We start from the raw sequence: 16,055 nt of genomic DNA on the forward strand, positions 1-16,055 counted from the left end.
CAGAGAGGAAGCCTAGTACTAAGAGGAAGCTCAGTACTGAGAGGAAGCTCAGGCAGGTAGTAGGCTCCGGTAAATCCTGGCTGGCTGGTAGAACTGGATGATTCCGGTTGTCTGGCCGATCTAGAAGATCTTGGCAGACTGGCACTTCTGGCGGATCCTGGCAGACTGGCACTTCAGGCGGATCCTGGCAGACTGGTGACGCTGGGCCGACTGGCGGCGCTGGGCAGACAGGAGACTCCGGCAGCGCAGGAGAGGAGAAAGACTCTGGCTGCGCTGAACAGGCGGGAGACTCCAACAGTGCAGGAGAGGATAAAAGCTCTGGCTGCGCTGAACAGGCGAGGCACACTAGACACGCTGGGCCGACTGGTAGCACTGGTGGCGCTGGACAGACAGGAGACTCCGGCAGCGCAGGAGAGGAGAAAGGCTCTGGCTGCGCTAAACAGGCTGGAGACTCCGAAAACACAGGAGGGGAGAAAAGCACTGGCTGTGCTGAACAGGCGATGCGCACTGGACGCGCTGGACCGACTGGAAGCACTGGTGGCGCTGGACAGACAGGAGACTCCGGCAGCGCAGGAGAGGAGAAAGGCTCTGGCTGCGCTAAACAGGCGGGAGACTCCGATAGCGCAGGAGAGGAGAACAGCTCTGGTTGCGCTAAACAAGCGGGAGACTCCGGCAGCGCAGGAGGGGAGAAAAGCACTGGCTGCGCTGAACAGGCGAGGCGCACTGGAGGCCTGGTGCGTGGTGCTGGAACTGGTGGTACTGGCGCGAGGACACGCACAGGAAGCCTGGTGCGGGGAGCTGCTACCGGAGGACTGGTGTGTAGAGGTGGCTCTGGATAGACTCTTGAGCACCGAGCCTGCCCAAGCTTACCTGGCTCGATGCCCACTCTAGCCCGGCCAATAGGAAGAGCTGGTATGTGCCTCACCGGGCTATGCTCCCGCACTGAAAACACTGTGCGCTCCATAGCATAACACGGTGCCTGTCCGGTCTCTCTAGCCCAACGGTGAGCACAAGGAGTATGCGCAGGTCTCCTACCTGGCATAACTATTCTCCCTTCTAGCTCCCCCCCAATATTTTTTGGGGGCTGTTTTTCCGGTTTCCTTGCCAACCGTGTTCCCTCGTATCGTCGGCTCCTATCTCCCGCTGCCTCTGCTCTCCTTAGTGCCTCCACCTGTTCCCATGGGAGGCGATCTCTTCCGGCCAATATCTCCTCCCAAGTGTAACAACCTTTACCATCCAACACGTCTTCCCATGTCCATTCTCCAAATAATTCATCCTCCCTTTGCTGCTCCAGCTGTCGCTGCCTGTTTAAACCAGCGCCTCTCCGTTTTTACCGGCGTGTCTTTTTCGTTGATTCGATTCGCCTGTAGCCCTCTTCGCATTGCTGTAGGGAATCCCAGGCGGGCTCCTGCACTCGCTCTGGGTCGGCCGCCCACCTGTCGATTTCTTCCCACGTAGTATACTCCTTGCTTCTGTTGTCCATAACGTCCATCTGGTCCTGCCAGTTAACACGCTGCTCGGTCTGAGAATGGTGGTGGGTGATTCTGAATGGTGGTGGGTGATTCTGTAATGTTGTTCGTCTGCTGTTTGTAGAGAGTCAGACCGAAATGCAGCGTGTAGGTTACTCATGACTTTTAATGAAGAATAATGCGGTACATGAAATAACTGAAAATACAAAAACAACAAACGAGTGAAACTAATACAGCCTATCTGGTGACTAAGACAGGTACAATCACCAACGAAATACAACGCGCACTCAAGCTACCTAAATACGGTTCCCAATCAGAGACAACTAGAATCAGCTGACTCCAATTAGGAATCGCCTCAGGCAGCCAAACCTAACTAGACACACCCCTAATAATACACACTCCCAATTAATACAAACCCCAATACGAAATACAACATATAAACCCATGTCACCCCCCTGGCCTACCCAAACATATAACAAAAACACAAGATACAATGACCAAGGCGTGACAGACATTAAAATGGTAATATCTTAAGAGACGACTCGGATATCTCCCATATTTCCCTCACTAACTTTAAGCCGCAGCTGTCAGAGCTGCTCACAGATCACTGCACATGTACATAGCCCATCTGTAAATAGCCTATCCAACTACCTCATCCCCATACTGTTATTTATTTTTTTGCTCCTTTGTATCCCAGTATCTCTACTTGCACTTTCATCTTCTGCACATCTATCACTCCAGTGTTTAATTGCTAAATTGTAATTATTTCGCCACTATGGCCTATTTATTGTTGTCATGTTTGTCATTTATTATCATGTCTTGTCCCTGTGCTCCCCATGCTATTCGTTTCCCTCTGCTGGTCTTATTTGGTTCTTTCCCTCCTATCCCTCTCTCTCCCCCTCCCTCTCTCACTCTCTCGCTCTCTCTTCTCTCTGTCGTTCCGTTCCTGCTCCCAGCTGTTCCTATTCCCCTAATCATCATTTAGTCTTCCCACACCTGTTCCCGATCCTTTCCCCTGATTAGATTCCCTATTTATTCCTTTGTAATCCGTTCCTGTGCCGTCGGTTCCTTGCATTGTATTCACGATGCTGTGATTGCGTTTCGCCCTGTCCTGTCGTGTTTTTTTGCCGTGATTGTGTATCACCCTGTCCTGTCGTGTTTTGTGCCTTCTTCAGACGCTGCGTGTGAGCAGGTGTCTCAGTTGACTACGGCCTGCGCCTACCCAGCGACCTGCAGTCTGTGGCCGCTTCTCCAGTTGTTTTCCCCTCTACTAATCTAGAGGATTTCAGTTATTCGGTTTTGAACATTAATAAACTCTGTTTCTGTTAAGTCGCGTTTGGGTCCTCCTTCACCAGCATGACAGAAGGAACCGACCAAAGAATGGACCCAGCGACTTCAGACGCTGTTTACACTGCCGTCAAGATCCAAGGAGCCATGCTCGGCAGACACGAGCAGGAATTGTCTGCTGCTCGCCATGCCGTGGAGAACCTGGCCGCTCAGGTTTCCGACCTCTCTGGACAGTTCCAGAGTCTACGTCTCGTGCCACCTGTTACTCCCTGGCCTGCCGAGCCTCCAGAACCCAGGGTTAATAACCCACCTTGCTACTCCGGGCAGCCCACTGAGTGCCGCTCCTTTCTCACGCAGTGTGAGATTGTGTTCTCTCTCCAACCCCACACATACTCTAGAGAGAGAGCTCGGGTTGCTTACGTCATTTCACTCCTTACTGGCCGGGCTCGAGAATGGGGCACAGCTATCTGGGAGGCAAGGGCTGATTGCTCTAACAGATTCCAGAACTTTAAAGAGGAGATGATTCGGGTTTTTGACCGTTCAGTTTTTGGTGAGGAGGCTTCTAGGGCCCTGGCTTCCTTATGCCAAGGTGAACGGTCCATAACGGATTATTCCATTGAGTTTCGCACTCTTGCTGCCTCTAGTGAGTGGAACGAGCCGGCGCTGCTCGCTCGTTTTCTGGAGGGACTCCACGCAGCGGTTAAGGATGAGATTCTTTCCCGGGAGGTTCCTTCAGATGTGGACTCTTTGATTGCTCTCGCCATCCGCATAGAACGACGGGTAGATCTTCGTCACCGGGCTCGTGGAAGAGAGCTCGCATCAACGGTGTTTCCCTGCTCCGCATCGCAACCATCTCCCTCCTCTGGCTTTGAGACTGAGCCCATGCAGCTGGGAGGGATTCGCATCTCGAATAAGGAGAGGGAACAGAGGATCACCAACCGCCTGTGCCTCTATTGCGGAGTTGCTGGACATTTTGTTATTTCATGTCCAGTAAGAGGCCAGAGCCCATCAGTAAGCGGAGGGCTACTGGTGAGCGCTACTACTCAGGTCCCTTCATCTAGATCTTGTACTACTATGTCGGTCCATCTACGCTGGACCGGTTCGGGTGCTACATGCAGTGCCTTGATTGACTCTGGGGCTGAGGGTTGTTTCATGGACGAAGCATGGGTTCGGAAACATAACATTCCTTTCAGACCATTAGACAAGCCTACGCCCATGTTTGCCTTAGATGGTAGTCATCTTCCCAGTATCAAATTTGAGACACTACCTTTAACTCTCACAGTATCTGGTAACCGCAGTGAGACTATTTCTTTTTTGATTTTCCGTTCACCGTTTACACCTGTTGTTTTGGGTCATCCCTGGCTAGTATGTCATAATCCTTCTATTAATTGGTCTAGTAATTCTATCCTATCCTGGAACGTTTCTTGTCATGTGAAGTGTTTAATGTCTGCCATCCCTCCCGTTTCTTCTCTCCCTACTTCTCAGGAGGAACCTGGCGATTTGACAGGAGTGCCGGAGGAATATCATGATCTGCGCACGGTCTTCAGTCGGTCCCGAGCCAACTCCCTTCCTCCTCACCGGTCGTATGATTGTAGTATTGATCTCCTTCCAGGGACCACGCCTCCTCGAGGTAGACTATACTCTCTGTCGGCTCCCGAACGTAAGGCTCTCGAGGATTATTTGTCTGTGTCTCTTGACGCCGGTACCATAGTGCCTTCTTCTTCTCCGGCCGGGGCGGGGTTCTTTTTGTTAAGAAGAAGGACGGTACTCTGCGCCCCTGCGTGATATCGAGGGCTGAATGACATAACGGTTAAGAATCGTTATCCGCTTCCCCTTATGTCATCAGCCTTCGAGATTCTGCAGGGAGCCAGGTGCTTTACTAAGTTGGACCTTCGTAACGCTTACCATCTCGTGCGCATCAGAGAGGGCCGAGTGCGGCGTTTAACACTCCGTTAGGGCATTTTGAGTACCGGGTTCTGCCGTTCGGTCTCGCCAATGCGCCAGCTGTTTTTCAGGCATTAGTTAATGATGTTCTGAGAGACATGCTGAACATTTTTGTTTTTGTCTATCTTGACGATATCCTGATTTTTTCTCCGTCACTCGAGATTCATGTTCAGCACGTTCGACGTGTTCTACAGCGCCTTTTAGAGAATTGTCTCTACGTAAAGGCTGAGAAGTGCTCTTTTCATGTCTCCTCCGTTACTTTTCTCGGTTCCGTTATTTCCGCTGAAGGCATTCAGATGGATTCCGCTAAGGTCCAAGCTGTCAGTGATTGGCCCGTTCAAGGTCACGTGTCGAGTTGCAGCGCTTTTTAGGTTTCGCTAATTTCTATCGGCGAGTAATTTCGGTCAAATTGCTGCCCCTCTCACAGCTCTTACTTCTGTCAAGACGTGTTTTAAGTGGTCCGGTTCCGCCCAGGGAGCTTTTGATCTTCTAAAAGAACGTTTTACGTCCGCTCCTATCCTCGTTACTCCTGACGTCACTAGACAATTCATTGTCGAGGTTGACGCTTCAGAGGAAGGCGTGGGTGCCATTCTATCCCAGCGCTTCCAGTCTGACGATAAGGTTCATCCTTGCGCTTATTTTCTCATCGCCTGTCGCCATCTGAGCGCAACTATGATGTGGGTAACCGTGAACTGCTCGCCATCCGCTTAGCCCTAGGCGAATGGCGACAGTGGTTGGAGGGGGCGACCGTTCCTTTTGTCGTTTGGACAGACCATAAGAACCTTGAGTACATCCGTTCTGCCAAACGACTTAATGCCCGTCAAGCTCGTTGGGCGTTGTTTTTCGCTCGTTTCGAGTTTGGGATTTCTTACCGTCCGGGTAGCAAGAACACCAAGCCTGATGCCTTATCCCGTCTGTTTAGTTCTTCTGTGGCTTCTACTGATCAGGGGATTCTTCCTTATGGGCGTGTTGTCGGGTTGACAGTCTGGGGAATTGAAAGACAGGTTAAGCAAGCACTCACGCACACTGCGTCGCCGCGCGCTTGTCCTAGTAACCTCCTTTTCGTTCCTGTTTCCACTCGTCTGGCTGTTCTTCAGTGGGCTCACTCTGCCAAGTTAGCTGGTCATCCCGGTGTTCGAGGCACTCTTGCGTCTATTCGCCAGCGCTTTTGGTGGCCGACTCAGGAGCGTGACACGCGCCGTTTCGTGGCTGCGTGTTCAGACTGCGCGCAGAAGAAGTCTGGTAATTTTTTTTTCTGCTTCTGCTCCTGGTCTTGCTGGGTCTCAGTCTGTTCCCTGCCATCGCATCTCTCCTGTTCTTGTCCCTGCCCTTGCTGTGTCTCAGTCTGTCCCTAGTTCTCATTTTTTTTTTAGAGTAGTACCCTAGTTTCCCTTTTTATCGTTTTTCGTTACGGTCCTGAGGAGAGGAGTTGGGTTCTTTCTCGGGACGTGCTGGACCGTTTGATCTATGATTTCCTCCGTTGCTGCCAGTGTTCCTCCTCGAGAGCGCCAGGAGGCGCTCGGTGAGTGGGGGTACTGTCATGTTTGTCATTTATTATCATGTCTTGTCCCTGTGCTCCCCATGCTATTCGTTTCCCTCTGCTGGTCTTATTTGGTTCTTTCCCTCCTATCCCTCTCTCTCCCCCTCCCTCTCTCACTCTCTCGCTCTCTCTTCTCTCTGTCGTTCCGTTCCTGCTCCCAGCTGTTCCTATTCCCTAATCATCATTTAGTCTTCCCACACCTGTTCCCGATCCTTTCCCCTGATTAGATTCCCTATTTATTCCTTTGTAATCCGTTCCTGTGCCGTCGGTTCCTTGCATTGTATTCACGATGCTGTGATTATTTCGCCCTGTCCTGTCGTGTTTTTGCCGTGATTGTGTATCACCCTGTCCTGTCGTGTTTTGTGCCTTCTTCAGACGCTGCGTGTGAGCAGGTGTCTCAGTTGACTACGGCCTGCGCCTCTGCGACCTGCAGTCTGTGGCCGCTTCTCCAGTTGTTTTCCCCTCTACTAATCTAGAGGATTTCAGTTATTCGGTTTTGAACATTAATAAACTCTGTTTCTGTTAAGTCGCGTTTGGGTCCTCCTTCACCAGCATGACAATTGTCTTACCTCCCTTATCTTACCTCACTTGCACACACTGTATATAGACTTTTTCTCTATTGTGTTATTGACTGTATGCTTGTTTTTTCCATGTGTAACTCTGTGTTGTTTGTGTTGCACTGCTTTGCTGTATCTTGGCCAGGTCGCATTTGTAAATGAGAATTAGTTCTCAACTAGCCTACCTGGTAAAAAAAGGGGAAATAATAAATTAAATAAAATAGAGCTGGCTGGCTTCTCCGTGCATCGGCAGGACAGAGCAACTAAGTATGGTAAGACGATGGGCGGGGGTGTGTGTCTATTTCTTAATAACTGCTGGTGGGCGATGTATAATATTAAAAAAGTATTGAGAAATTGCTCACCTGAAGTAGAATACCTCATGATAAGCTGTAGACCACACTATCTACCAAGAGAGTTCTCATCTATATTATTCGTAGCCATCTATTTATCACCACAAACTGATGCTGGCACTAAGGCCACTCTCAATGAGCTGTATAAGGCCATAAGCAAACAAAAAAATGCTCATCCAGAAGTGGCGCTCCTAGTGGCCAGGGACTTTAATGCAGGCAAATTTAAATCTTTTTACTTCATTTCTACCAGCATGTCACATGTGCAACCAGAGGGGGAAAAACTCTAGACCACACACAAAGAATCATACAATGCTCTCCCTCGCTCTCAATTTGGCAAATCTGACCATAATTCGATCCTCCTGATTCCTCCTTACAAGAAAAAACTAAAGCAGAAAGTACCATTGACTCTCTCAATATGGAAGTGGTCAGATGATGCGGATTCTATGGTACAGGACTGTTTTACTAGCACAGACTGGAATATGTTCTGGGATTCATCCAATGACATAGAGGAGTATACCACCTCAGTCACTGGCTTCATCAGTAAAGCTGGACACTAATCCAGACGCTTATAAGAAATCCCGCTATACCCCCAGACGAACTATCATATAGGCAAAGAGTCGATACAGGACCTAGATTGAATCCTACTACACCGGCCCTGGAGCTCGTTGGATGAGGCAGGGCTTGACAACTATTACGGACTAGAAAGGGAAACCCAACCGCGAGCTGCCCAGTGACGCAAGCCTACCAGAGGAGCCTTTAATGCTCGATTCTGAAGCATGCATGAGAGCACCAGCTGTTCTGGGACGACTGCATGATAACACTCTCTGTAGCCAATGTGAGCAAGACCTTTAAACAGGTTAAGATTCACAAAGTTGTGGGCCAGACGGATTATCAGGACGTGTACTCAAAGCATGCGCGGACTAACTGGCAGGGGTCTTTACTGACATTTTCAATCTCCGCCTGACCGAGTTTATAATACCCACATGTTTCAAACAGACCACCATAGTCCCTGTGCCCAAGAAAGAAAAGGTAACCTGCCTAAATTATTACTGCCCCATAGCACTCATGTCGGTAGCCATGAAGTGCTTTGAAAGGCTGGTCATGGCTCACATCAATACCATCATGCCGGAACCCTAGACCCACTCCAATTTGCATACTGCCCCAACAGATCCACAGATGATGCAATCTCAATCGCACTCCACACTACCCTTTCACACCCGAACAAAAATAACACCTATGAGAGAACGCTGTTAATTGATTACAGCTCAGCGTTCAACACCATAGTGCCCACAAAGCTCATCACTAAGCTAAGGACGCTGGGACTAAACACCTCCTTCTGCAACTGGATCCTGTACTTCCTGACGGGCCACCTCCAAGTAGTAAGGGTAGGTAACAACACATCTACCACACTAATCCTCAACACTGGGGCCCCTCAGGGGTGTGTGCTTTGTACCCTCCTGTACTCCCTGTTCACCCACGACTGCGTGGCCATGCATGACTCTAACACCATCATTAAGTTTGCTGACAACACAACAGTGGTAGGCCTGAACACCAACAATGATGAGACAGCCTATAGGGAGGAGGACATAGACCTGGCAGTGTGATGCCAAGACAACAACCTCTCCCTCAATGTGAGCAAGACAAAGGAGCTGATAGTGGACTACAGGAAAAGGAGGGCTGAACAGGTCCCCATTAAAATGGACAGGGCTGAAGTGGAGCGGGTCGAGAGCTTCAAGTTCCTTGTTTTCCACATCACCAAACGAACTATCATGGTCAAAACATACCTAGATAGTTGTGAAGAGGGCACGAAAACACCTTTCCCCCCCCCCCAGGAGACGGAAAAGATTTGGCATGGGTCCCCAGCTCCTCAAAAGTTCTACAGCTGCACCATCGAGAACATCCTGACCGGTTGCATCACCGCCTGGTATGGCAACTGCTCGGCATCTGACCGTAGATCGCTACAGACGGTAGTGCGTATGGCCCAGTGTATCACTGGGGCCAAGCTTCCTGACATCCAGGACGTATATACAAGGCAATGTCAGAGGAAGGCCCTAAAAATTGTCAAGACTCCAGTCACCCAAGTCATAGACTGTACTCTCTGCTACAGCACGGCAAGCGGTACCGGAGTGCCAAGTCTAGAACCAAAAGGCTCCTTAAAAGCTTCTATCCCCAAGCCATAAGACTGCTGAACAATTAATCAAACAACCACCCAAACTATTTACATTGACACCCTATGTTTTTACATTGCTGCTACTCGCTGTTTATTATCTATGCATAGTCACTTCACAAATGACTTTGACTAACCTTGACCCCCGCACAATCACTCGATACCGGTAGCCCATGTTGCAGCCTCATTATTGTTATGTAAATGTATTGTGTTACTTTTTTGATTTGATTTGGTTTGTTTACTTTAGTTTATTTAGTAAATAATTTCTTAACTCGAACTGCATTGTTGGTTAAGTGCGTGTAAGTAAGCATTTCACCGTAAGGTCTACCCACATCTGCTGTATTTGGAGCATATGCCAAATAAAATTGGATTTGATTTGTATGTGAGGGGCGGACGCTGCCTGTTCCAAACGCAGCTCTGAAACAGGATAATGAGCTGTATCCTGCCAGTGACCCCTAGCTAAATGCTGCCGGCACTCCTCCATCTCTCTCCCTCTCTCTCTCTCTCTCCCTTCTCCTCTGCCCTAACCATGGAGCGAGCAACGATGTCTTTTAGACTGTCCCTAGACATACAGACAGCGGATGTCTGCCTCCCCACTTCAATAACAGTAAACATGACATTTTCTTTCCCATAACCGCTCGGCTGATGCCATTTCATTTTATGTCTAATTGTTGATTTAGCCGCTTTGAAGATTGCCAGTTGACCACATCCACCCGCTGACTGATTACATTATTGGGGTTAAGGGCTAATTGCTTGGTAGCTAGCTTTATGTGTGTATGGCTGCTGGAGAATCCTGGGATACTCACCTCTAGGTCAAGTCCAAGTCCAGGTTACAGAACACAAAATGAGTTTTGGAAGAACACAGGCCTGGTTAATAATGCTTGAATGGGTTCCGTTCACATTTACATGACATTTTAGCAGATGTTCTTATCCAGATCGACTTACATCCATCTTAAGATAGCTAGGTGAGACAACAACATATCACAGTCATTGTAAGTACATTTTTCTTCAATAAAGTAGCTAACAACAAAGCCAGTGCCAGTGAGAAAAGACAAGCGCTAGTTTAACTGCAAACAAGACAAGGGTAGTTTTTTTGTGTATATTTTTTATATATATACACTTTTTCAAGAGGTGGGCTTTCAAACATTTTGGGAAGATGGGCAGTGACTCAGCTGTCCTGACATGAGGGGGAAGCTTGTTCCACTATTTGAGTGCCATTTGAGTGCCAGGACATAGACATCATGGCCCCTCGTAGGGGTGGGAAGGCTAAGAGAAAAGCATGATGGTTTGAAAAGCAACGACCGTATAAAAGTCCTTTGGAGATACGACAGCCTTGTCTTATTACTATTACCATTGGATTATCCTGAAATCAATGCAATCTGATATCTAACAGAAAGTAAATGGGAACCTTGAAGACAGGACAGGCTTGGTCATATGTGGGACTCATGTCCCAAGGACATGTCCCTCGCAGCACAGATGGATTGAAATCCCTCCAGAGGAAGACCTGTCTTTGTCTGTCTGTCTGTCTGTCTGTCTGCCTGTCTGTGTGACTGTGGCGTTCCCTAAAGTATGCAGGCACATACAGTTTTTCTCAGTCGCTTTGGTGCATTTCTTAGATCAAAAGTGCAATTCTTGATACTACTTGTACAAATTCCAAATCATCTAGTCACTTGTGCACATCATTAAAGCAATTTCTTATTCCTTTGAACAAATTGCAATTGATAATGTACAAGTGTCAGCTTTTTTCCATATTATCAATTGCTCATGTCATGTTGATCAAAATATAGTAGACGGTTCTCTGTTGAATAGTCTTACCCCTCAAAACATCTAGGCATTAGTTCCTTGCATAAGCCATTACATGCAAAATTGTTGAACTATTTGTCATAAACTGTCAAGTATAGTTTTACACATTTCTATTAGACCTTTTGTACAAAAGTGTTAGTTCAACCAACAATCAACCAGTTGCCTAATTTGCTCAAAGGTGCATCTCATGAAGAATCAATTGGCAAGCATATATAGACAGACCACAACACAGAGTTGCAATGTTTTACAGTAAAATGTGTGTTCGCATAGTTTTTGTCTATGTGAAAGTGTGCGATGCATCACTGCATTTTCCCCCACATAGGACTGACTGCAAGATTACCTCAAACCGGTGGCAGAGGAGCCCTTTTCACACCTCAACAGGAGGAGGCTATTTGCACCATGGTCCTAGCAAACAATGCCATGAGACTCAGGGAAATACAAAGGACCATTATAGAAGACAACGATGTCTTTGAAAACATCCATACGGTTAGCATCTGCATAGGTGCTGCATAGAAGCCAGATGAGTATGAAACAGCTGTACCGTGTACCATTCCAAAGGAATGAGGAAAGAGTTAAGGAGCTACGGTACCAGTATGTACAGGTAAAACATATATCTATGTAACTACTTTACAGCAACATTTTATAGTGATACATAGTACAGTAAGAATAAACTGCACACATGTCCATTGCTGTGGAAGGAACATGCAATATATGTACATTTTATGTCACTCTTCCTCACCATAACAAATTCAACTGTGTGTTCTGGGATATAGCGTATAATGGAGTTGGAATCAAGTGAACCCTCTCACAACTTTGTATACGTGGATGAGGCTGGCTTCAACCTGACCAAATGCAGAAGGCGGGGTCGGAATATCATCGGTCACAGAGCTACTGTGGATTTGCCAGGCCAACGGGGAGGAAATATTGTGCTGCTATTTCGGAGCATGGTGTCCTAACCCATATCCCCCTTATAGGGCCATACAACACCCAGCATCTACTCAACTTTTTAGAGACTCTCTACAGGGCTCTCATCCCTGATGATGAGAGGGGTCTGTTTAGAGAGGATTTGCCAAAGTATGCGGTCATTTGTGATAATGTGAGTTTCCATCGATCAAACATCATAAGGCAATGGTTTGTGACCCACCCAAGGATGCTCATAGAATTCCTCCCACCTTATTCACCATTACGTAACCCAATTGAGTAGTTATTTTCTGCATGGAGGTGGAAGGTGTACGATCGTCAGCCACACACACAGATGACCCTGCTGGCTGCAATGGATGCAGCATGTGAGGACATCACAGTAGACGCCTGCAGAGGATGGATAAGGCATTCCAAAAGATCCTTTCCACGTTGCATTGGAAGGGAAAATATCCGGTGTGATGTGGATGAGAATATGTGGTCCGACAGACAGGAACGTCTGGATGTGTAGAGACAGGACAACAGTGCTACGGGCAAAGTTGTGCCTTAGGGGTGGTTTCCTGTGTTTCTTTCTAATTTAGTTTTTTTATTTCTTTGTGCCCCTTGGGTTGTCCAGTCTCTTTCATTCAATAACCCACATACAGTAATCTGTAAATAGTACTGTTGAAATTGATATATGCCATAGAAGTGCAGCCTTGTGCATTTTCAATACAGTAGCTGTCATCCAAACTGTAGCCTAAGTTTACATCAGGTAATACTGTCAAAGTACACAGTTACATTGACAACATGCCTAAACATTTTGACGACCTTGTTCGTGAACAATGACTCAATGACTTATCATTCTGATGACACTGACATGATCATTGGCATTAATATTTACTTTTGAGAGATGTACTAAGGATTTTTAGTGACTGACTAGCTTTAGAAACATATCTATTGTATATTGTAGTTTGTACAAATTGTTCTGAGAAATGCACTTATTATATTGCACATGTTAGGGATGATGTGAAAAATGCACCAAAGCGACTGAGAAAAACTGTAAGAGTGAAGGCCAGATAGATAGAGGGATGTGTGTAAATAGAGTGAAAAGAGAGTGGTGGGAGACAAAGTGGAGGTACATTGACAGAGAGGAGAGTGGTGGGAGACAATGTGGAGGTACATTGACAGAGAGGAGAGTGGTGGGACACAAAGTGGAGGTACATTGACAGAGAGGAGAGTGGTGGGACACAAAGTGGAGGTACATTGACAGAGAGGAGAGTGGTGGGACACAAAGTGGAGGTACATTGACAGAGAGGAGAGTGGTGGGACACAAAGTGGAGGTACATTGACAGGTACATTGAGAGGAGAGTGGTGGGACACAAAGTGGAGGTACATTGACAGAGAGGAGAGTGGTGGGACACAAAGTGGAGGTACATTGACAGTGAGGAGAGTGGTGGGAGACAAAGTGGAGGTACATTGACAGAGGAGAGTGGTGGGAGACAAAGTGGAGGTACATTGACAGAGAGGAGAGTGGTGGGACACAAAGTGGAGGTACATTGACAGAGAGGAGAGTGGTGGGACACAAAGTGGAGGTACATTGACAGAGAGGAGAGTGGTGGGACACAAAGTGGAGGTACATTGACAGAGAGGAGAGTGGTGGGACACAAAGTGGAGGTACATTGACAGAGAGGAGAGTGGTGGGACACAAAGTGGAGGTACATTGACAGAGAGGAGAGTGGTGGGACACAAAGTGGAGGTACATTGACAGAGAGGAGAGTGGTGGGACACAAAGTGGAGGTACATTGACAGTGAGGAGAGTGGTGGGACACAAAGTGGAGGTACATTGACAGAGAGGAGAGTGGTGGGACACAAAGTGGAGGTACATTGACAGTGAGGAGAGTGGTGGGAGACAAAGTGGAGGTACATTGACAGAGAGGAGAGTGGTGGGACACAAAGTGGAGGTACATTGACAGAGAGGAGAGTGGTGGGACACAAAGTGGAGGACACAAAGTGGAGGTGGGACATTGACAGTGACAGAGAGGAGTGGTGGGACACAAAGTGGAGGTACATTGACAGAGAGGAGAGTGGTGGGACACAAAGTGGAGGTACATTGACAGAGAGGAGAGTGGTGGGACAAAGTGGAGGTACATTGACAGAGAGGAGAGTGGTGGGACACAAAGTGGAGGTACATTGACAGAGAGGAGAGTGGTGGGACACAAAGTGGAGGTACATTGACAGAGAGGAGAGTGGTGGGAGACAAAGTGGAGGTACATTGACAGAGAGGAGAGTGGTGGGACACAAAGTGGAGGTACATTGACAGAGAGGAGAGTGGTGGGACACAAAGTGGAGGTACATTGACAGAGAGGAGAGTGGTGGGACACAAAGTGGAGGTACATTGACAGAGGAGAGTGGTGGGACACAAAGTGGAGGTACATTGACAGAGGAGAGTGGTGGGACACAAAGTGGAGGTACATTGACAGAGAGGAGAGTGGTGGGACACAAAGTGGAGGTACATTGACATTGACAGTGGAGGTACATTGAGAGGAGAGTGGTGGGACACAAAGTGGAGGTACATTGACAGAGAGGAGAGTGGTGGGACACAAAGTGGAGGTACATTGACAGTGAGGAGAGTGGTGACAGTGGAGGTACATTGACAGAGAGGAGAGTGGTGGGACACAAAGTGGAGGTACATTGACAGAGAGGAGATTGGTGGGACACAAAGTGGAGGTACATTGACAGTGAGGAGAGTGGTGGGACACAAAGTGGAGGTACATTGACAGAGAGGAGAGTGGTGGGACACAAAGTGGAGGTACATTGACAGAGAGGAGAGTGGTGGGACACAAAGTGGAGGTACATTGACAGTGAGGAGAGTGGTGGGACACAAAGTGGAGGTACATTGACAGAGAGGAGACTGGTGGGACACAAAGTGGAGGTACATTGACAGAGGAGAGTGGTGGGACATTGACAAAGTGACACAAAGGTACATTGACAGAGAGGAGATTGGTGGGACACAAAGTGGAGGTACATTGACAGAGGAGAGTGGTGGGACACAAAGTGGAGGTACATTGACAGAGTGGTGGGAGGAGATTGGTGGGACACAAAGTGGAGGTACATTGACAGAGGAGAGTGGTGGGACACAAAGTGGAGGTACATTGACAGAGGAGAGTGGTGGGACACAAAGTGGAGGTACATTGACAGAGAGGAGAGTGGTGGGACACAAAGTGGAGGTACATTGACAGAGGAGAGTGGTGGGACACAAAGTGGAGGTACATTGACAGAGGAGAGTGGTGGGACACAAAGTGGAGGTACATTGACAGAGGAGAGTGGTGGGAGACAAAGTGGAGGTACATTGGAGGTACATTGACAGAGGAGAGTGGTGGGACACAAAGTGCAGGTACATTGACAGTGGTGGGACACAAAGAGGTACATTGACAGAGGAGAGTGGTGGGACACAAAGTGGAGGTACATTGACAGAGGAGAGTGGTGGGACACAAAGTGCAGGTACATTGACAGAGGAGAGTGGTGGGACACAAAGTGGAGGTACATTGACAGAGGAGAGTGGTGGGACACAAAGTGGAGGTACATTGACAGAGAGAGTGGTGGGACACAAAGTGGGTACATTGACAGTGGTGGGACACAAAGTGGAGGTACATTGACAGAGGAGAGTGGTGGGACACAAAGTGGAGGTACATTGACAGAGGAGAGTGGTGGGACACAAAGTGGAGGTACATTGACAGAGAGGAGAGTGGTGGGACACAAAGTGGAGGTACATTGACAGAGGAGAGTGGTGGGACACAAAGTGGAGGTACATTGACAGAGAGGAGAGTGGTGGGACACAAAGTGGAGGTACATTGACAGAGAGGAGAGTGGTGGGACACAAAGTGGAGGTACATTGACAGAGGAGAGTGGTGGGACACAAAGTGGAGGTACATTGACAGAGAGGAGAGGTACATTGACAGAAAGGAGGTGGGACACAAAGTGGAGGACACAAAGTGGAGGTACATTGACAGAGGAGAGTGGTGGGACACAAAGTGGAGGTAC

General features: G+C 48.1%; 1 protein-coding gene across 1 annotated transcript in view; it reads left to right on the forward strand.

Annotated features, from left to right (window-relative positions):
* LOC124013557 (synaptotagmin-1-like) overlaps positions 1 to 16,055 on the forward strand; it is a 49,434-nt gene that overhangs the window by 24,695 nt on the left and 8,684 nt on the right. The window lies entirely within an intron of this gene.

The sequence above is a fragment of the Oncorhynchus gorbuscha genome, linkage group LG25, assembly GCF_021184085.1.
Source record: "Oncorhynchus gorbuscha isolate QuinsamMale2020 ecotype Even-year linkage group LG25, OgorEven_v1.0, whole genome shotgun sequence".
In the NCBI taxonomy this organism is placed as follows: Eukaryota; Metazoa; Chordata; class Actinopteri; order Salmoniformes; family Salmonidae; genus Oncorhynchus; species Oncorhynchus gorbuscha.